Below are 22,749 nucleotides of genomic sequence, written 5' to 3'. Positions count from 1 at the left end.
CACTGGAGTGGGTCATGCTCTTCTCCGGGGGGGTCTTCCCAACCCAGGGATCGAACCCACATCTCTTATGTCCCCTGCACTGGCAGGCAGGTTCTTTACCACTAGCGCCACCTGGGAAGCCCATATATCTGTGTGTGTGTGTGTGTAAGATATGAGATATATTTCATATCTCCCATATATCTCATGTATGGAAGCCCATATATCTCTGAGATATAGCCTATTCCCAACATGAGTAGGGATCAGAATCTCACCTGTAATTCAGGCCCATTTCTTATTCCTCTTCCCTACCCCTTTATGCCTTATTTCTGTACGCTGTCAGCTTTCTTATCTTAGAATGGGCCATGGGGTGCTCTGAGGTTTGGGATCAGCATTCCCTAAGCAAGGAAACAAGCAAGCAAACAAAAAGCCTTGTGTGCGTCCAGTCTTTAGAATACCTGATGCCTGTTTCAGGTATTACCTTTCTTAAGCCCCAGTTCTCTCCTTGTTTCACTGAGGATAAAACTGGTTCAGAGAGCAGTAAAGCAATTTGCCTAAGGTCTCATGGCCAGAGGTGAGACTCAGGCCTGAAACCAGGTTTCCTAGATCTCTCCTTATTTCTAGTGAAAAAGTGAAAGTGTTCGTTGCTCAATTATGTCCAACTCTTTTCAACCTCACAGCCTGTAGCCCACCAGGCTTCTCTGTCCTTGGGATTCTCTAGGCAAGAATACTGGAGTGGGCATCCATTCCCTTCTCCAGGGGATCTTCCTGACCCAGGGATTGAATCAGGATCTCCTGCAATGCAGACAGACTCTTAACCGTCTGACCCACCAGGTAAATCCCGTTATTTCTAACATGGAATTAAAACCATGTCCATAGATGAAGCACAGTAGCTCAGAGCAGCCTCCCTAAATGTTGTTTTCCTCTCCTTCTCATCTGACTCTTCTGACGAACCATGCTGTTGCTCCCATAGATCCTCCAGCCTGTGCATTCTGGAGGATTTTCTGGATTACTTTGTCCCTTTATGAAAGGACAGGAATGCAACGGTGACTCCCTCCAGCTCAGACAACTTCTCTCATTTCTCTGAGTCTATGTCTATAACCCTCAGGATAAAGTCCAGACCCCTTACCCTAACATCCAGGCATCCCGTGTGTACTCTGATCTCCTTGCTTTCTGAAACCATCCTAATCTCTTGGGCACAGCTCCTTGCTCTCGCAGTTAGTGAGAGCACTCATTACTCTAGAAGTTCCTGCCTCTCTGGGGAACCGCATCGATCAGCAGAGGGGCTCCCAGTGGCTCAGTGTTACGGATTCCCTCTGCCAATACAGGAGACACAGGAGATGCGGGCTTAATCCCTGGGTCAGGAAGATCCCCTGGAGGAGAAAATGGTATGCTTGCTTGGGAAATCCCATGGACAGTGGAGCCTGGTGGGCTATAGTCAGTGCGGTTGAAGAGTCAGACATGACTGAGCGACTGAGCACGCACACACCCATCGGTAGGCTGTGCTTCTTGAAAGTTAGATAAGTTTTATTCACGTCGTGTGCCTCTATTGATTAGCATAGAGCTTTGCACAGGGTAGTTAATAAATACTCATTGAATTAATGCAGCTATAGATATGTCCATAAATCCAGGGAAGCAATGAATGGGGATAATGATATCTGTCCCTAAGGAGCACACAGTTATTGCGGTAAAGATACAAGATATGTAAGGACAATCTAATCATAAGAGCAGGACAGTCTATGAGGTGCCAGGCAAATACGGAGCATTATTTCCATGGGCTTATAAAAAGGACAATGAAGAGTTAGCGTGCTCACTCACACAGCCCGTGCTGGCACTGTACGTGCTGCTGCCTGGGTGGCGGGGCCACGGAGAACCTTGTGACCTCATTTATTGTTATGGAAGAAACCGTGTTGTGGTTTCTGAATAGAAGTTGGTATAGAAAAAGCACTCAGATCATATTCAGATCAATAAACAGATTCAAGCTATATAGGGCAGTCTACCATCTCCACTTAGTGGGTCACCTGGAAATTCCAAAAGCTCAAGTTGATCTAATTAATTTCATTCAAGTTCTCTGAGACTCAACTTTCTCTCCATGAAATGGAGACATAAGAGCAACGGCTTCCCAGAGTCACTGTGTTAGGATTACGCAGATTAGACAACGCATGGTTGGAAGGTGCCTGTCCCGGTGTCTGCCTCACAGTAAATGCTAAGTATGTGGTGGTTCTGCCTGCAGTGATAATGCTTTTGATGAGGCTGGCAATCGACTGCTCCCAGATCCCAGGGCAGCACTGGGCTTGTTGGTTGAGCTACGTAATGTTTGCTGAAGAACAAATAGACAGATCCTCCAGGAGAGCTGAATCAGGCAAGAGGGATACACATGTGGAGTGAGTTACTTGGGAAAACAATTGAAGCCAAGACTAAATGAGTTCATGAGAAATTAGGTTTGTTTCTTTGTAAGAGATGGACAAAAAACTTGGTGAAGAAAACAGGAAATTGGGATCCTGATGAACCGGAAAGAAGGACAGTAATTGACAAAAGCCAGATGGCTTCTTCTGTCTCTTAGCATTGGGTCCCTCCCACAGCAAAGAGGGGACTACTTCATGTGAATGATCTTGTGGTCATTTAACTGGGCCAGACTGCAAGGCATGCTGGGATCTCAGGGATTCTTTGGGATCCCTTGGCTGGGTAACTGACAAAAAGGTGAGATAGGACACCCTGGGTCAGGTGTCCTCTTACCTCCAACCTGCGTGGTTGACTCCAGGTCTGCCTGGTTCAGGAAGTATCTCCATTTATCGACAAGAGGTCTAGGGTGGTGGGAAGAGCCCAGGCTTCAGAAAGAAGGCAACTGGAAAGAGACACGTCCTTGAGACCCCAGGCCAGAGGTCTAAGGTCTCAGACTAGGCATTTGTACAAGCGAGAAATGGAACTCAGGAGTGGGTCGATGCCTGGGGCATCAGTGGGCATCGGTTGTCCTAGATGGGAATGTGCTGTAAGCAGCCCAGGCAGAGCTGCCTGATGGCTGCAGCACGGCTCACTAGACACCAGTCATTGTTGGCAGTGACAGTTGGCAGGGATCCTCTCAGAGCTAACTTGCTATTGTACCATCTCCTCAATTCCGAACAAAATTGCCAAGTGGGCGGGGTAGGGCTGAACTTGTAAGCTGAAGGCTTCGTGGGTGGCTAGATGGCCAGCCTGGGGAGACAGGAGCTGACAGTTGCACTCGTGTTTACCCACAGTGTACTGACACTGGTTAGATGCATCCTCTGCTCTTCTCCAAGCTGTGTCGAGGCCACGGCCCCTTCTCTGTATTTCTAGCACTCAACATGATCCCAGGCACGTGGGGAGTGTTTAGTACATCAATGCAGGATTTATTTTATGAATACACATTTAGAGCTGGGGAAATACTGTCCTGAAAAAAGCACAAACCTCAGATATCAAATATCATCCTCTTCAACTTGAGATCTTCTTAGGTAACCATAGGGGTGTGTGTGTGTGTGTGTGTGTGTGTGTGTGTGAGTGTGTGCGGGCTCAGTTGTGTCCAACTCTTTGCAACCCATGGACTATAGCCTGTTAGACTCCTCTGTCCATGGGATTTTCCAGGCAAGAATACTGGAGTGGGTTGCCATGCCCTCCTCCGGGGGATCTCTCCGACCCAGGGATCGAATCCGCATCTCCTATGTCTCTTGCACTGGCAGTGGGTTTTTTACCACTAGCACCACCTGGGAAGCCCAGCAAGTAGGAGATGATGCCTATTCATTGGGTAACAGAGGATTCGGTAAGATGACATGTGAGAAAACAGCAGCCCACAGAATAGCTTGATAAATGTTTGTTGAATGGCAGATGCCATTCTGGTAACTAAAGTTCACCATGGCTCTGTTCTGCTTTTTGCCCTGACTCATTGCCACATTGTCTGTCAAGGACGATTCTGTTGTTCAGCCCGGTTCTTCTCAAACTAAGAGGGATATGTATGAGTTGGCCTGACAAATGGTAGGAAGCCACCATTGGTCACCTACTTCCTTGGAAGACAAGCAGTGATAGACAGACAGGCTACAGTAGCGGAATCCTGGGCACTGTTTATCTGAATGCACCGCTAGAGCCACTATTCTGGGAGAACCTGGGCAACTTCAGAGGGGGGCGCTAGACAGTGCCAGCTGACTGGCATCCCTGGCAGCAGGTAGGTTCATATTTTAGCAGGCCTCTGAGCTTATGCAAGTATCATCTGGATTAGAGAAGCCACAGGTTTAGGTCTGCTAACTATGTAACTGGATAAGGTAGAATGTCACAAGAGAGGCAGAGATGAAGCTTGTAGACTCAAAAAGCTGTATATTGAGAAAAGGCCACGATACTGTCTTTATATCTTCCCTGAGAAAAATGGACACAAAGCAATAGATTTCAACTGCAGAGAGCATGAAGACGCACGTGGAGGACTGTGGGAGGGCTGCAGGCTGGGCGTATCACTGCATTTGTGGCCTAGAAGTCTGAGCCAGGCTCCCCATGTATTATCACTCATCCACACAGTAGTAGTGTGTATGTGTGTGTGTGTGTGTGTGTGTGTGTGTATTTATGTGTGCACTCAGTCATGTCCCACTCTTTGTGTTCCCATGGACTGTAATCCTAAATAGTAAAGGTTATTATGCCCGCTTTAGTGAAATGGAAACTGATGCTTAGGTTTATTTAAGCAATTCACCCTAACTCATGACATTATTGAGAGTCAGAGCTAGGACTTGTCTGTCCAAAGGGTATTGTTTTACTGAATCACACTGCCAAGGGAAAGTTCTGGCTTATAATTTGTCTTTTAATGTAAATGGTATATATGTAATCTAGCAAAACTGAAAGGAGAAGGACTGCAGGGTGAATCTTTTCTTTAAGGAGGGTTTTGGGAATCTTCTGACAAACTTCCTGTTGTACCTCATCAATCTATGTATTTGGCATGTCACCATAATTGCCCAGTGGCTTTCCTGAGAGGCTCTATTCTCTCTGATCTCTGTGAAGCATAACATTCTGTGGACCCATCTTTCCTCTTGGTTGGTTGCACCAGCCGTGGACTTATATGATAACCCCTTAATTATAACCCCTTAATCGTTCTACTTGCTCAAGGCCCTCTCCACTCTAATCTGTCCTTCAACATGGAAGTCAAAATAATCTTCACAAAGTCTGACTCTGATTCATGTCCCAGTTTTGCACTCAAATATAGAAAGGCTATCTCCTGCAGGTCACATTTAGTCCAGTTCTGTGGTCTGACACTCAAGGGCTCCTGCAATTTTTTCAATCTCCAACCTCTCACCTTCAACCAATCGGAACTAACTATTTACTCTAAACTCAGTTGCCGGAGAAGGTAATGGCACCCCACTCCAGTACTCTTGCCTGGAAACTCCCATGGACGGAGGAGCCTGGTAGGCTGCAGTCCGTGGGGTTGCTGGGAGTTGGACATGACTGAGCAACTTCACTTTCACTTTTCACTTTCTTGCATTGGAGAAGGAAATGGCAACCCACTCCAGTGTTCTTGCCTGGAGAATCCCAGGGATGGGGGAGCCTGGTGGGCTGCCGTCTGTGGGGTCGCACAGAGTCGGACACGACTGAAGCGACTCTGCAGCAGCAGCAGCAGCAAACTCAGTTACTCTTTCTCACCTCTGTGCCTTTTCTCATGTCATCCCTAGAGATTTCTCCTAGGGATAAATATAAAAATCATACCAACAATTCAAGCCCGAGGACAAACACTGCCTCTTTCCTTTATTTCACATCTCTTCCCCTTTGCACTAAACACAGTTCCTAGAAAAGGACTTGTGGTCAAGAAATTCTTGCAAGTTCATGCATATATTATTAATGGAGTCCCTACTACAGAAAACTGTGCTATGTGTTTGGAGATGACATAATAATATACTTAGAAAAGCCTAAAGATACCACCAGAAAACTATTAGAACTAATCAATTAATCTGGTAAAGTTGCAGGATGCAGATTTAATACACAGAAATTTCTTGCATTCCTATACCCTAACAATGAAAGATTAGAAAGAGAAATGTATGCTATTTCTTAAAATATCATTTTTAGACATATATTGAGCTAAACATTATTTGTTGACATTTCCCTGATACTGTAATTGAGTAATTAGTTCCCACACATCACAATCTTGGTGGGTGTGGAAGCGATATTTCATTGTGGTTTTGATTTGCATATCTGAAGCACAAGCTGGAATCAAGATTGCCAGGAGAAATATCAATAACTTCAGATATGCAGATGACACCACCCTTATGGCAGAAAGTGAAGAGGAACTAAAAAGCCTCTTGATGAAAGTGAAAGAGGAGAGTGAAAAAGTTGGCTTAAAGCTCAATATTCAGAAAACTAAGATCATGGCATCTGGTCCCATCACTTCATGGGAAATAGATGGGGAAACAGTGGAAACGGTGGCTGACTTTATTTTGGGGGGGGGGCTCCAAAATCACTGCAGATGGTGACCTCAGCCATGAAATTAAAAGACGCTTACTCCTTGGAATGAAAGTTATGACAAACCTAGATAGCATATTTAAAAGCAGAGACATTACTTTGCCAATAAAGATCCTTCTAGTCAAGGCTACGGTTTTTCCAGTGGTCATATATGGATGTGAGAGTTGGACTGTGAAGAAAGCTGAGCACTGAAGAATTGATGCTTCTGAACTGTGGTGTTGGAGAAGACTCTTGAGAGTCCCTTGGACTGCAAGGAGATCCAACCAGTCCATACTAAAGATTAGTCCTGGGTGTTCATTGGAAGGACTGATGCTGAAGCTGAAACTCCAATACTTTGGCCACCTGATGCAAAGAGTTGACTCATTGGAAAAGACCCTGATGCTGGGAGGGATTGGGGGCAGGAGGAGAGGGGGACGACAGAGGATGAGATGGTTGGATGGCATCACTGACTCAATGGACATGAGTTTGAGTAAACTCCGGGAGCTGGTGATGGACAAGGAGGCCTGGCGTGCTGCGATTCATGGGGTCGCAGAGAGTCTGACACAACTGAGTGACTGAGCTGAACTGAATTGCTAATTATGTTGAGCATTTTTCCATGTGCTTTTTGATTATTTGTATAGCTTCTTTAGAGAAATGTCTATTCAGATCATCTGTCCATTTTTAACCTGGGTTTTCATTTTATTATTGAGTTGTAAGGGTTTTTCATATATTCTAGTTACAAATCCCTTGTCAGATGTATGAGTTATAACTATGTTCTTCATATTTGTGGGTTATGTTCACTTTGTTGATAATGTTCTTTGAAGTACAAAAGTTTTAAATTTTGATCAAGTCCAATTAATCTATATTTTCTACTGCTATTTGTGCTTTTGCTTACCATATGAAAAGATTTTTCCTAACACACTGTAATTTAAATGTATTCCTATATTTTTCCTAAGGGTTATAAAATTATAGCTCTTACATTTAGGTCTCTACAAATATTTACCTATTTTTTGTTTATAGTATACTAAATCTATTTTTAGATGGCTTACATCATTTAGTTTACAAAATTAATTTACCCATTTTCTTATTAGTATTTCAATTATCTACTATAGTTATATAGAGGAGTTATTGATTTTAATATATTCACTTGTATATATTTATTTGGTGGCTCAGTAGGGAAAGAATCTGCCTGCAATGCAGCAGACTCAGGAGACATGGGTTCAATCCCTACGTTGGGAAGATCTTCTGGAGAAGGGAATGGCAGTCCACTCCAGTATTGCCTGGAAAACCCCATGGACAGAGGAGCCTGATGGGCAATGGTTCATAGAGTCACAGAGAGTTGGACATGACTTTAGCAACTGAGCACAAGTAATTTTTCTAAACTCTAATAAGTGCTTGGTTTGGGTTTTTTGTTTTTTTTTTTTTTTCCTTTTGGGGTTAAGAAACAGAATTTAATAATTGATTTTTGAATCTCCTTTTTAATAAATTTGCCTCTTTGTACTTTATTTCACTGACATATTTCTAGAACAATGTTAAATCATAAGAGATAATAGTGGACATCTGTGTTTTGTTCCTAAGTTTGATGTCATGCACCCAATGTTCGATTTGACTTCTTGTATTCTTTACCATGTGAGAATTATCCTTCCACTCCTTCTGTATTATTTCAACTTTAATAAGGACAGTATGGTAAATTTCATCAAGATGATCATGGTTTTTTTCTCTTATACCATCTGATGAGTGATGTAATGCATTTATCAACATTTTCAGTATTGAACCATCCTTGCATTTCTGAAGTGAATCCTGCTTCAGAGTGCATTATTCCTTTAAAGTACTGCTGGTTTGGATTTGCTCACATTTTATTTATGACACTTACATAGATGATATTGCCCAACATCAATGTATGCCAAATCCCCTTTCTTGAGCCAAGCCAAACTACATTAGGAAAGTAAGGGGAGGTTAGCGAGAAAAGGCTCAGCTGAGATTTCATGATCTCATTTCTGTTCATTTTGGAGAATCTGGTAGTTGTCCATCTGACAAAGTGCTTTTTCTATATCAGTTTTTCACCCCGAAGCCCCTATTTTAGCAAAGCACAGAGAGAAAGTGCTAGAGTATTACAAGGCTGTCCCAGTAACATAAAACTGCAACACCGCAGTAGTTATTACCACCATTTACTAAGTGTTTATGATATGCTGTACTGTACTTGACACTACATATATTATTTCTCCTCTTTCCTTCTCCCTTTTTTCTCTTCCTCTTCATTATTTTTATTTTAATAGACTGGAAGACATATTGGGATATTAATTTGTTTCCATTTGATAGAAGGTTGGAAAAAGGCATCTGGAGAAAATGTCCCTCCTCTTAACAGAGTTCTTAAAGACCTTTGTGTCATAGGCCTGCCCTCCTGCCTACTTCCACCCCCAGGCATTTGTTTGAGGAACTTACTGAGGGAAGTTAGTATCTGGGCTGGAGAAGGAGACACAGCTGGGCCTACAAAGTGAGCAAAGGTTATCATCCCAGAGCCTGGGGAAGTGGGGCATGCTGTGGCAAGTCTCACAAATGCCAAGAACTTACGCAGCATCCTTAGAAGTGCCAGGATCTCTGATGAGGTGAGACATAGATGTCACAGAAATGACCACTGAGAGTGGGAGACTCTGGGAGGGTCTGAGACCACTGGGATCTTTACAGAATAGTACAATGTTCATGCTTAGCATGACGGCAAAGGGTTTCCTGTTTGTGAATGTAAATATTTTCATTGTAACATCTCAGAGAACAGTTATAAACTTAAGAATTGTGTACATTCTTCCATCTTTCAGGCACCATGTACATAGCCAAAAATGGAGACAGAGTTCCCCTCAACACCACCTTACCAAAAGAATGGTGGGGGAGAAAATTCCTATCTTTTATCTATACAGCTCTTATTCAAACCTTAGGAAGTTTTTTGTTTTAATTATTTTCCCATTTTCAGATAAAGAAACTAGTACATACTTGGAGAGGTTAAATAACCTGGCCAGGGCCATGATATCATTCTAAGTTCACCTGACTTCATAAATCATAGGTCAACAATTCTGCTATGCTGCCTTAGTTTAAACCAAAAAAAAGGTATTTCTTACTGAGGGACTATTTTGTGCCAAGTAAAACGCTAAATGCCATATGTATGTATGTATTATGTATGTATGCCTGCGTGGTAAGTCACTTTAGTCATGTCCAACTCTTTGTGACCCTATGGACTGTAGCCCACCAGACTCCTCTGTCCAAGGTATTCTCCAGGCAAGAATACTGGTGTGGGTTGCCATGCCCTCCTCCAGGGGATCTTCCCAACCTAGAGATCAAACTCTCATCTGTTCCAGCTCCTGCATTTCCAGGTGGGTTCTTTACCACTAGTGTCACCTCGGAAGTATTTATTAATTTATTTATATCGGCTTCCCTGGTAGCTCAGCTGGTAAAGAATCTGCCTGCAATACAGGAGACCTGGGTTCAATCCCTGGGTTGGAAAGATCCCCTGGAGAAGGGATAGGCTGCCCACTCCAGTATTTTTGGGCTTCCCTGGTGGCTCAGATGGTTTAAGAATCCACCTGCAGTGCAGGAGACCTGGGTTCAATCCCTGGGTTGGGAAGATCTTGTCTCTTTCATCTCTTGCATTGGCAGGTGGGTTCTTCACCACTAGCACCACCTCAGAAGCATTATGTATGCACTTATTAATTTATTTATATAGTATGCATATGCAACCCATATCAGAAATTTTCAAGGAAGTTCTTACTAGCATATTAATCATCTTATTTTATCATAAAGCAAAAGATGGAGAATCATTCTGCTAGTTGCTAGACCTAGTGTCTAGCCCCAGTTGTCCTGCTAACTCTGCACTTCAGTTTTTTCATTTGTGACATGAGAATAGCAAAACTGGCCTTTCCATATTATTATGGGTATGGAGTGAGGTACTGGAAATAGCAGGATCTTGTTAACTGTGAAAAGAGGTACACATGTGGACTTTGCCTTCTATTGAGATCACAGTCGGTACTGGTCATCACAGCTGAGAGCCTTTCCCAGCAGTTACCAGGATACTGAGACATACATTACAATGCAGAGGGGGACCAAGACACCAGGAGCTGGATGCTGGCCTTGGAAACTGATTGTTTACATTTGTTTGTAGTCTCCTTGAAGCAGAGGTTAGGTCATAGTTCTTCTGGGCCTGGCAAAGTCAGCTGGAAACTGCTAATGGCCAAACCATCTCATCTGATTGCTTCTTTCCAGTCCTTCCCTGCATTCAGGGAAGACAAACCAGATGCCCTCTCATCACACTCTGAGAACTCTCCCTTTGGTGGCTCTTCCAGGCAGCAGAAATGCCAAAGATTCCTATAGGCAGTCCATCCACAGGGCTCAGAAAACCATCTGGTCTAATGCAGGCCATCCCAAGGAACGTCCGAAGACTTGTTGTGCAGGTGTCTGTACTCAGGATGACATCAAGGCACATGTCTGTGCTCTGAGACTGCTGCTTGGCATTGACCACAGCCAGAGTCCCTCAGGATGAGCTGCTAATCCACGCCAGCAAAGGAGGGGTCTAATGTGTTTGCACAATAGTCAAGATTGCCTAGAGGAGGACATGGCAACCCACTCCAGTATTCTAGCCTGGAGAAGCCCATGGACAGGGGAGCCTGGCAGTTTACTGTCCACAGGGTCGCACAGAGTTGGACATGACTGAAGCAATTTAGCATGCATGCACTACAGTGACCTCCACTGTGATTACAGCTCGATAGCACTCCCCCCAGAGCAGCTGCTGCTGCTGCGGCTAAGTCACTTCAGTCGTGTCAGACTCTGTGTGACCCCATGGACTGCAGCCCACCAGGCTCCCCCGTCCCTGGGATTCTCCAGGCAAGAACACTGAAATGGGTTGCCATTTCCTTCTCCAATGCATGAAAGTGAAAAGTGAAAGTGAAGTCGCTCAGTCATGTCCGACTGTTAGTGACCCCATGGACTGCAGCCCACCAGGCTCCTCCGTCCATGGGATTTTCCAGGCAAGAGTACTGGAGTGGGGCGCCATTGCCTTCTCCGCCCAAAGCAGCTGGACTATGTCAAAGGCAATGGGGGTTTCAGGGGGAAAGTCAGTAGGAAATCACTGAGATTTAGAGATAAATGCCTTTTTCATCAATACTGGGAAAGTGTGTCTGGAAATGAAGGTATTTTGGAGACCTGATAAGCACCATAAGATAGAGACCTATCTTTTACTCTGTGCTTGTCCTTTACTCCAAGATACTTGACAAAGCCTGACATTCTAGATGCTCTAAAAATATTGGTTGGTGACTGAGTAAATGAGTGTTTTGGTAGCAAGTGGGGTGGTCCCACTTGCTGTAAGTCTTTGTGCAATTCAACGATTTCTTCCTGTGAAGGAACTGCACTAACCCAGTTTTTTTCTCATCAAGAGATACAATGCCAGGTGTGAAGAAACAGCCCTTGGCACAAAATCAAAGTTCTGCATCTGAATCTTGACACCTTCCCTGACCAATTGTGCGGCCATGGAGAAGTCAAAGAATTTTGAACTTGAATCCCCTTATCTGTGAATTTAGAGTATTAATTCCTCCCTTGTGAGACTTTTTTTTTTCTTTCCATAATTCAGGTCCCACATATGTCTGGGATCCACCAGTACAGTTTCTGGGAGGTGGCAATTAAGACTAAGAGAACATGTTCTGGCTTTAGAGCCTCAGAATGTATTTACATCCTGGTTCTGCCACTTATGAACTATATGTCCATAACTTCTCTAAGTCTCCTCTTCTTCATCTCTAAGAAAAGGAATAGTAATATCTGTCCCAGTGGGTTGAGGAGATAATGAATATAACATACTTACCATGCTGCCTGGAATATGATAAGAAATTACGATTGTTATTTTTGTTAGAAAGAGGAAGTGATTTCTCATTTGCATATCAGACTTTGATAAGATAAAAACGCTTACTGCTTCTTAAAGACTTTTCTTTCTTTTTTTTTTAAATAAACTTTTAAGAGCGTAGTCACTCTGTGTTCTTGTGTTGCACTACAGAATTTTAAGGCAGCATATCATTTTTTGCATTTTTCCCTTCTTACTTCTTTTGGAATAGAACCACTAGAACATGAAAAAAAAAAAAAAAACCCAAACCTTTATAAACTGGATAACAGCCTTTTCCCTTCCCCAGATCTTCAGGATATAATCCAAGTTCATGATGCAATTAAGAAAGAAGTACAAACCAAGGGACACCCATTCCACTGAGGCAACACGCAGCTCTTTCTCCAGTGTGATCTCGCAGAGAATTCTAGCTCAGACAGGGCTTCTGTGCCTCCAATTTCTCATCTCTCAAAAGAAGATTCCTGACTCATAGTGCTGGGGTGAGGCTCAAAAGACACAGTATATATGGAAAAGCTTTTGAACTGGAAGAAGACTGAGGATGCAAGTGCTACAATGTGGTTAGCAGAGCAAATCCTTCATGCTCCCTTCTTCTGGATGATTGTAACAACCTTCCGAGGCTCCTCCTCTTTCCTGCTTAATGAATCATCCATAACTCTCAGAAGACTCATGATTCCTCCTCCATCATGATCTCTGTCCCACATGAAACTTCAGCATTTCCATGGTATTTCTCTTGCACAGCTGACATCCTCCTTCTTATTATAAAGCAAAGAGGCTGCTTACAAAAATTCTGAAGGTCAGAATTCTCAATCACATACTCCTGCTTCTTCGTGATCTTAATGACTGACAGATGGCATTCCCGTAGGAAAGGTTGTTCTCGCAAGATCTGGCTCAACACCACCACCTCCATTCCCTGGCTTATTCTCATCTTCCACTTGCTTCCTGTGAAGCCCTGGGGATTATCTGAATGAATCCTGTGGTTATGAGACTGGGGAGAGAAACAAGGGTCTGGAGGGCCCAGAACTAGTGCCTGTTCCTATCTTGGTCACGCAGGGCTCAAGATTCAGAGGATTAATCAAGCCTGGTTAGCTGGGGGCAGGACTGGGTCCAAATACCTGGTTGTCTGTGTTGTATCCTATAGTTCTGTTGTCGTGTTGTTCAGCCACTCGGTCGTGTCTGGCTCTCTGTGACCCCATGGACTGCAGCACGCCAGGCTCCTAGAAATTGCTCAGATTCATGTCCATTAAGTCAGTGATGCTATCTAACCGTCTCATCCTCTGCCACCCCTTTCTCCTTCTGCCTTCAGTCTTTCACAACATCAGGGTATTTTTCAATTAGTTGGTTCATTATCAGATGCTATTCTCTCTCTAATGTTATTCTCACTATGTTGTGAGATAGAAATAATTTCCCTGCTTTCCAGATTAAAGAATCAGGGCTCAGAGGAGTTAAGTAAACTATCTGAAATCACACAGCTGGTGAGTGGCAGAGTTGGAATTTACACGTCAATCCACCTGACACTGAACTTCAGGTTCTTTTCCCCCATAACAAACTACCTCCAGACAGTGGGTCAAGATAAGCTCGTAGGCAAAGTCCTGGAAATATTTGCCTTGGTAGTAAAGACATTTCCCAAATGAAAATAGGCTTTTAATGAACAATTTCCCAAGGAGACCTAAATGCTGGAATGCTGCTGATACTGCCCAGGGAAAATCAGCAATTATCTCTCCTGGGCAGTTTTCCTCCCAAAGCGTCTTGTCTCAAAGACGCAAAGGTTATTTCTGATTACATCAGCAGCCGCACAATCCCAGTTTAGGAATCTCGAAACCACATGTGTGACTCACATGTCGTTGTTATAACAGTAGGAAACACATTAACTCGGCTTTAAAGAGCGTTCAGTGAAAAGCCAGGCTTCTAGAAACCAGTTTCTCAGTTTGTGAAGCACACCATCTAAGCCTTCCTTCTGATGACAGTGTCGTAGTGTGAGGCTGTACATTATGTGACCTGACAGATCAACGAGGCTGTTTGCTTTCACAGACTCCGTGTCCCAGCACATTCCATTGAACTTATAGCAGGTGACTAATGAGTATTTCACCACCGTGACATTTTGCGTTGCAAGCCATAGGGATTGTTGTTTGATTGAACCATATATTAAAGGTGTTTTTAAAAACGTGTGTTACAAAATCATTCCACGGAAGTCATAAACAAGAGTTCTTTCGGTCTCACTCCAGGCTGACAATAATGCTGGGGAGTTACAGGCATTTCGGAATGAAGGAAGGTATCACTTCTCTTTTCCCAAGTGTATGCTGTTGATTTTTTTTTTTTTTAATAGATTCTCATGTGCTTAAAATCAGAGTTTTTCATAACTGGATTACAAATGTGGAGTCTCAGAAATACTTAACATTCCTCAGTGTTCACATGGGGGTTGAGGACCCAGAGCCTATTCCGGGGAACAGAAACTATGTAGGGCTGGAATCACTGGACTTAGACACAACTTCAGGTTCTGCGCCCTCCCTCACTGTATGATCTCAGAACAGTCACCAAACGCCTTCGTACCTCAGTTTTCTTGTATCTAAAGTGGGGAAAACAATTTTACTTCATAGGGGAGTCTGTGAGGATTACAATAAGATGATGCATGGTAGAAGCTACTTGGTACAGAGTAAATGTTCAGAAATGTGGTTTCACTCACTTCTGTGTCTCTCTGGGGGCAGTGGGCAAGCAGAGGACCAGCGAAACAAGTTCTCAAGGTAAGACTCGGGGGCTGGGAGAGAGTAAAGGGGGAGGACTTTGGTAGGGCCAGAGTCACAGAAAGGGAAGGGGAGAGAGACTGGGAGCCACACTTTCTTAATGCCTATCACCATGTGCCAGGGATTAGCGTGGGTGTCAGAGGAAGCAGGATCAATTCTGTTAAGAGACGTGAGAATCTAACTCGCACGGACTGGTTTGACTTAAGAGCTTTGCTCTTTGGGGTTTTCTCTCTCCTGCTTTTGAAGGTGATATAAGGAGAAGGGGGAAAGGAACATATGCTTTTATTTACCCAAGGGAGATAAAAAAAAGGAGAGTAAAAAAAAAAAAAAAAAAAAAACAGAACCTAATGTTGGGTTATTAAAACTCCGGTGAAAACTGAAATGGCAGTGACTTGAGATTCCTTTGTCCTGTTGTAGTTTCTTGGACATAAAATGATATAGCACCAGGGTTCTAGTAATTATTATTGGAAAACTAAATATAAATACACCCACCAAGATAAAGACTTAATGTAAGAGCTGTCTAGCTTTTGGTTTGTTTACTGTAAGGAAAGTAAAAGCAGCTTGATTTGAGTTTGTATTTATCTTTGCAGAGGAGTTTTATGTGGCTGATTGTGCATAGACACAAGCATGTTTTCCAAGAGATGCCAGCAAATGCGGAACTGGGTGACATGCTCTGGATTTGCCCGTAAAAGTCTTTATCATCTTGGGAGGTAATTCCACCGGTCTTGATGGGCAATTGGATAAAAGGCTCTAGCAAAGGAGGGGACATGACCAAGCTCATATGCACACAGAGGCTCAGCAAACAAGACTTCACAGCAGCCTCTATAAAATGATTTCCAAAGATTTATTTGAACAGCGTCCATCAAAACGTGAATGTACACTAGAAAGTCAGCATGGACCTAGACTGCATTGTATCCACTCGGTGGGGTGTGTGATGAGGCAGAACCTTCCCAGTCCCACCCTACCCTGAGAACTCCATTCAGCATTTGTTGACCATTTTTTTATAGTCCAGATTCTGAGTTATGTTAGCAGCATATAAAGTCGAGAGCCAAGCAAACTCACTGGGGGTGATGTGGGAGAATGGGTAGACATGTTGATGCTCTGTCAAGACCCTGCCAGACCCCGTTGACATTTCCATGCACCCTTTCTCTGGCTTCTGGTGTCTTTCTTTCTAACAGATGCTACCCTTGGCCATTGCAGTCACTGTACCCAACAGGTCTGAGAGCTGGAAATGTTGCGGGAAAGGGGACCCTACTTCCAAGGCCCGAGACTTGGACTCCTGTCTAACATTTGGAAATGAACTGTCTGAGGAGACACACGTGCTAACAAAGGAAGAGACGTGATTGGGAAGGGGTGCCCGGGCAGAGAGCAGTAGGGGAAGGGAACCCAGGAGAACTGCTTTGCCTCGTGGCTCACAATCTCGGGTTTTATGGTGATGGGATTAGTTTCTGGATTGCCTTTGACCAATCGTTCTCACTCAGGGTTCTTCCTGGTGGTGTGTGCATGGCTTAGCCAAGATGGATGCTAGTAAGAAGGATTCTGGGAGGTGGTCAGACACATGGTATCTCCTTTTGACCTTTCCTAAACTCTTCCTGTTGGTGGTGGCTTCTTAGTTCTGTGTTCCTTGCCAGGACCTACTGTCGTAAAATAACTCACGAAAATGGTTACTCTGGTGCCTGGCCAGGGTGGGTGAATTCAGTCAGTGTGTGTCCCCTAACAGAAATACCTGGGAGTTTGCAACCTGCTGGGGTGGCCCTTTGCCAGTGACTGATTGGAGTGAACAGTCTGAACACTCAGCTCCCTGGCCTTGAGTGTGGATGAGCTCAGGTGTAATTTCTACTCCAGAGCCTCCTGTGGGATCAGGCTGAGGCTGGACTTTGCCTGAAATTGCACCCTCGCTCGCCTTCTTCCCCTTCCTTATCTTGCTTCCCTCACTCCTTTTCCAAGTTCTCCTGGGAACACTTCCTTAATAAATCACTTGCATTTGAATTATGGTCTCAGGATCTGCTTCTAGGAAAACTGACCTAAGGCGAAGAATTAATCCAAATGCTTCATATTGAAATAGGGTGTGTGTGTGAGTGTGTGCATATGCGTGCATGCTCATGCAAGCAATTTTAACTATTGGAAGCCTTCTCTCATGGCATTAAGGGGGACTGATTTGATCAGGGGATCTTGTAGCTCTCTTTGGAGGGATAAAATTAATTCTTTCCATCCCCATGTTGAGAGTGAGTTGGGATTGCAGACTGTGGATGTTGAGGGAAATCGTTCCTGGGAGCTATGAGAAAGTAGACGTTTTGATTCACAGAGAATTAGGAGAGAAAGCATGAAAACAGCCAGCAACCTGGAATAGTTGAGGGTCTGGAGGAGGCACAGTGTCCTATAACTCCTACAGGAGCTACTGTTCTGAGCCTAGGCAGCTGGATGAAGTCATATGTGTGGGGGATGCAAATTTTCCTTGAGAATTCCTAGAAAAAAATAATGGGGACCATGAGATCCTGATATTTTTCAAGAGACAGCTATCAATTCAGTAGGCATTCAGACCACATCATCAGACATTTCTAATAATCAGACAAGTCCAAAAAAATAGTATTATGCTCACAAACTTGGCTGCCTGTGGGTATTGGAAGCTCACCATCAAAAAAAACATCCAAACGAGACAGGAGGGGCTTTGATCAGGCACATTGTAGCTGGGTGAGATCAACCAGTGATCCTTTCAGGAGATCAGTGATTTGGTAATTAAACCAGTGCGTTCTAAAGGAAATCAACCCTGAATATTCATTGGAAGGACTAATGCTGAAGCTGAAGCTCCAATACTTTGGCCACCTGATGCAAACAGCGGGCTCATTGCAAAACACCCTGATGCTGGGAAAGATTGAAGGCAGGAGGAGAAGGGGACGACAGAGGATGAGATGGTTGGATGGCATCACTGACTCAATGGGCATGTGTTTGAGCAAACTCAGGGAGATAGTGATGGACCAAGAAGCCTGTTTTGCTGCAGTTCATGGGGTCGCAAAGAGTCAGACAAGACAGCAACTGAACAACGCTTGGCAGAGACATCGTGACATTTGCTGCTTTCCCCCCAACAAGAAACCATTCATTGACAACTCTGCATAACTCCCCCTATTAAGGAATGACAAGGACCGAAGCTGGACAATCTAAAGGTTCAGAACTCTATAAACTCACAAAATAGGCAGGAACACTTTCCCTCTTTCACTGACGGCTGGAGCTTCATCAGTTTTGTTGTCTATCCAGCTGTTGATACTGGAAATTGATTACTGGAGGTGTGGGACACATCACAGGTAGGCTTGGCCCTGCCATAGCTTCACTCACACTGCATTATGAGACTCTCTGAGTCCCATCACCATTTGCCTCACCTGGCCCTATCTGCAGGCTGCTTCATATACTATCATTCCTACCAGACACACAGATTTCATCACAGTGCTGCTGGTCCAATGGAAGGCTAACTTTGAGCTCCTTGGACATGGTAGAAAGGATAACAAGCAGAGGCCAAGAAAGTGGAAAAAAAAAGAAGTGTTAAGAAATTGACATTGGAATTGGGTGAATCCAATCACCTCAACTTTTTTTAACTTCCTCAAGTTTGAACAAGCCTGTGAAAGAATAAAGCCTATTTTAGCTCTGATCTTCTGAGAATTAAGCTTCAAACACATAATCTGCTTTCTCTTCAATAGGGATGCTCACTCTGGACTCTGAGCTGGGTTGTCCAGGGCCTCCTCATGGAAGAGTGGCTGGAGCCCATGCCTTCTCTTGGAAAATATCAAAAGAGCTGAAAACTCTGTAAGAAGTGGGAGGTAGGGAAGAAGTCCTTACTTTGGGGGAAATTAACAAGGGTGCTAGCGTAAGCATTGGGGTTTGCCTCCCCTGTGAGGCTACCTTGGGATCCAGGATTATCAAGGCCAAGAGGAGGATAAGTACTGTTGGAAGTTACCAAGTGGTACAGAAGAGAACAAGGAAATAGCTTCACGAAGAAAAGTCAGTTGTAAACTGTAACATTTCACCGATCAGAATGGTAGTGAGAAAGAGAGGGGGCAGAAGTCTACGCCCTTCGCCTTCCCCATAGACGATGCAGTCTGGAGAAGAGAGGGTTACACTGTGTGTGGAGGACTTGCTTACTCTCCCTCTCCATTCACCCGAAATCCCACTGGGATATTCTAATCTCCTTGGAACATGCTGCATTATCTGTACTTTTAGCACAGCTCACGTTTCAGATGGCAGGCTGCGGAGCAATCTGATTGTTTTACGGGCTCAGCCAAGAGAGGAGCTCCGATTCCTTTCTCTTGGCCAGGTGCCCTCTTTGAGGGAGAAGACCTGTGGTGTATAGGGACCAGCCAAGTGCTTAAAGATTTCAGAAACTTCAAAGGCAGGGGAGGAGCCAGAAACAATAAAAAGGAAAATGATAAACATTCAGCTTAAAGATGGGCTGAGTTAAAAATCCCTGAGAAATTACTCTGAGCAGAGTTAGGGGCCAATTCTCAGAGGCCAGTGGCAACATTCCATGGCATTACACAACGTTCCAAGAAGCAATTATTAGCTTTGTTTTAGTTGTGATTAGCACAGTTAATGACTCGTAGAGGCGGAAAGACAACGAAAGTAGGGGAAGATGAGCCCACAAAAAGGGCTTTCTGCTCCAGTCCAGGACTCTCCAAACTGGGGGCGGGCATCCTACCTTCCAGGGGGCCTAGGACACCTCCACCCATTTCGAATATCCAGTTTTGGAATTATTGTATAAGAAGAAACATGACTTTTTTTTTTTTTCAAAAGGCAAAACCATTGCTATAAAAGAGCTTGATTATTAAGGACTCATCACGTCCTGTGGGCAAAGTTACACCACGGAACTCAACATCTTTAGGGTCATGACTACACATGGGACATGGGCTATACCAGTGAACCAGTGCAAAGAGTGCTTCTCTTGGAACTGACTTACTAGAGAAGGAGACAGATGTAAATAAAAGCAAGCAGTATGTTCAGAGTTGATAACTGCTGTGGAAGAGCAGGAATGTTGAGGCTGGGAAGGGTGCTGAGAATGCTGGGAAACAGGCTGCAGAATTAAAGAAGGGGTCAAGTTCAGTGTCATTAAGATGGTGAGATCAAAGCAAAGACATGAAGAAGGTGAGGAAGTTAGCCTAGAGGTTTCTGGGGGAGGAGAATTCCAGAAAGAGAGAAGAGTTCCCTCAAAGAGGCAAGCCAGAAGAGTGCCCTGTGGGCCAGACAGTAAGGAAGCCAATGAGACTACAGCAAAATGAGGAGTGTGGAGAGAGTATGGAGACTCAGACAGACCAGGAATTAGGGGAGGTCCTGTAAGGCCCGTGAGGTCATTGTGAAGATGCTGTTAGGGTACAATATTGCAAACCCGAAGTCTGAATGTCTAGGGGATTTCAATAGCTCAGACTGGGAAAAAAATACAGGAAAAAAAAAAATCACAGTCACTGCCTTCAAGAAGCTTACTGTGTAGTGGGAAAGGTAGGTAAGTAAGCACATAATAATAATCCATGTAATGAGTGGGCTCTCCAGTGGCTCAGTGGGGGAAAGAATCAGCCACTCCAGTATCCTTGCCTGGAGAATCCCATGGACAGAGGAGCCTGGTGGGCTACAGACCATAGAGTTGCAGAGTCAGCAATTGAGCAAGCATGCACACATGTGGTAAGTAGACAATACAGAAGACAATCACTATGATGTAGGGACAGAGAGGAAGATCAGTGATCCTGCTGGAAGAAATTGGGGAAGACTTCTTAGAGGAAAAGCTATCTGAGTCAATTGGTTAAAGTCAAGGAAAGATGGTTGGGTGCTTTACATTACATGTGTGCCCCTGGGGACACTGAGGCTCCCAGGAGGGTAGGTGGCCCCAGGTGGCCCAGCACTGTCTCCAGTCCAGGCTACTTCCTACCAGAGCCACTTCCTCACCTATGTACAGACCCAGTGGGAGTTCTGTTGGAAGTGACTCTCTTGCAGCTTCCTGAGGCCATGAAGCGAAGAGCTGTCACTGAGCCTAAGCTCTGTTCTTCTGATGCTACTGGCTGTATTCTCTGGGTTGCTATTGTTGTTCAGTCACTAAGTCGTGTCCAGCTCTTTTGACCTCATGAACTACAGCAAGCCAGACTCCTGTGTCCTCCACTATCTCCTGGAGTTTGCTCAAATTCATGTCCACTGAGTCCGTGATGCTATCTAGCCATCTCATCCTCTGCTGCCCACTTCCCCTTTTGCCTTCAGTCTTTCCCAGCATTAAGGCCTTTTCCAATGAAAATGAGAGGGAGTATCTCTCAATTTGATATGCCCCTTCGATAAAAGCTAGACTGAGGACATTGTACAGATGACCCTGTGCAAATGAATTTCCCAGAACAAGACAAATCCTAGAGAACAACAAGGAAGACCAACAGTCAAAGAGAAAAAGATGTGGGTAATCTAATTAAGGAGTCACTGAAAATTTAAGGTCTTCAAAGTCAGTAAGCCAGAGCATGGAAATGTATTCTTGGTTGTTTGCAAAAGTTGCTATTAGGCAGACCCAGGCTCATATCCAGGTTCTTTATCAGTCCTTTGCAAACTATGTGACGATGGGTGTCTTTCCCTTCTCTTTTACCAGGGATCATAACACTTGTCTTTCCCATCTCCCAGGACTGTTCTGAGGATCACAGACATGAAAACACGTGGGAAACTATTGTAACCATGTTGTATGTCTCTGTTCTAGAGGTGACATTTTCAAAGACTTTATTGGCTTATTTGGTCAATATGACATGCTTCTGCAATCTTCTGAGTCACAGCCTCCTTGTATTAGAAATTTAAAACCTCATAGAGATTCTTGTCTGTTGGCTTCATGTTACAGATGAGCAAACAAGGGCACATTGAAGATGGCAGAGGAAAGCAGAGGCCAAGCTGGGACTGGATCCCTTGATTCATCTTTCGGGGTTCTATACTCAGGTGGACTTCGGAACATAATTAGGAGAACGTGAATGATGATTCTTCCTGCTTCTGGCTGAGTCGGGGACAGGGGAAGTATCATTTCCTCCTGGGGCTCTTCCAGGGCAGCACCTTGAACTTCCTTCCACAGCAAGTGCTTTCACTGGCTTTAAACACATTTCCTTATTTTCATAAAAGACTATTTATTAAGCACCTATTAGGTACTAGACTGACATTAAGTGCCTGCATGAAAACTGCTCTCTTTAATCCCCCAGGAACCCAGTGAGTTGTTAGTATTACCATTTTGCAGATGAGAAAACAGGCTCTGAGAGCTGGTGTGCCCCTCCCAAGATCACATAGTTCGAAGGCATCAAAGCTGAGTTGGAACCCACCTGTGAAGGCACCGTGCCCCATTGTCTTTCCACCTTACCCAAATTGTATACACTGTTTTCTCTTTTAGCCTCTGGCAGAAACTAGAAATCTGGATTAGGAAAACAAACAAACAAACAAAAAAAAACCTCATTAAAGAAAGCAACTGCAAAAGTGGAATCTGTCTTCATGAATAGGCTTGAGGAATAGAATTGATATCACAAATTAGACTTAGACTTTGGGGATGACCTGATTTTTTTTCCAAATTGCAAAATATGGAGCTGACAATATTCTCCACATACATAGTCACTTTTATGCAAAGCAGTTTCACAAACATGATGCAGATGAATCATAGGTAGGATTTATGAGTAATGTGTAGCAGTGTGGGAGGAACCATTTGAGACAGTGTCTGTAAGAATAGAGGCTCTGCTCAGAACTGCTTAAAGCAGAGACACTCGACAGATGTGA

At 44.1% G+C, this 22,749-nt stretch overlaps 1 long non-coding RNA gene across 1 annotated transcript; it reads left to right on the top strand.

The window, feature by feature from the left end:
• Positions 1-14,957: 14,957 nt before the first annotated feature.
• LOC122710186 lies at positions 14,958-16,930 on the top strand. The gene is made up of 3 exons (XR_006345844.1): positions 14,958-15,003; positions 15,594-15,713; positions 16,182-16,930. It is a non-coding gene; the product is annotated as an uncharacterized LOC122710186 (long non-coding RNA).
• Positions 16,931-22,749: the final 5,819 nt, after the last annotated feature.

This window comes from Cervus elaphus, chromosome 16 (assembly GCF_910594005.1).
Source record: "Cervus elaphus chromosome 16, mCerEla1.1, whole genome shotgun sequence".
Taxonomy (NCBI): domain Eukaryota; kingdom Metazoa; phylum Chordata; class Mammalia; order Artiodactyla; family Cervidae; genus Cervus; species Cervus elaphus.
Note: the sequence above shows the minus strand (reverse complement) of the source record. Positions and strands in the feature narration are given on the sequence as shown.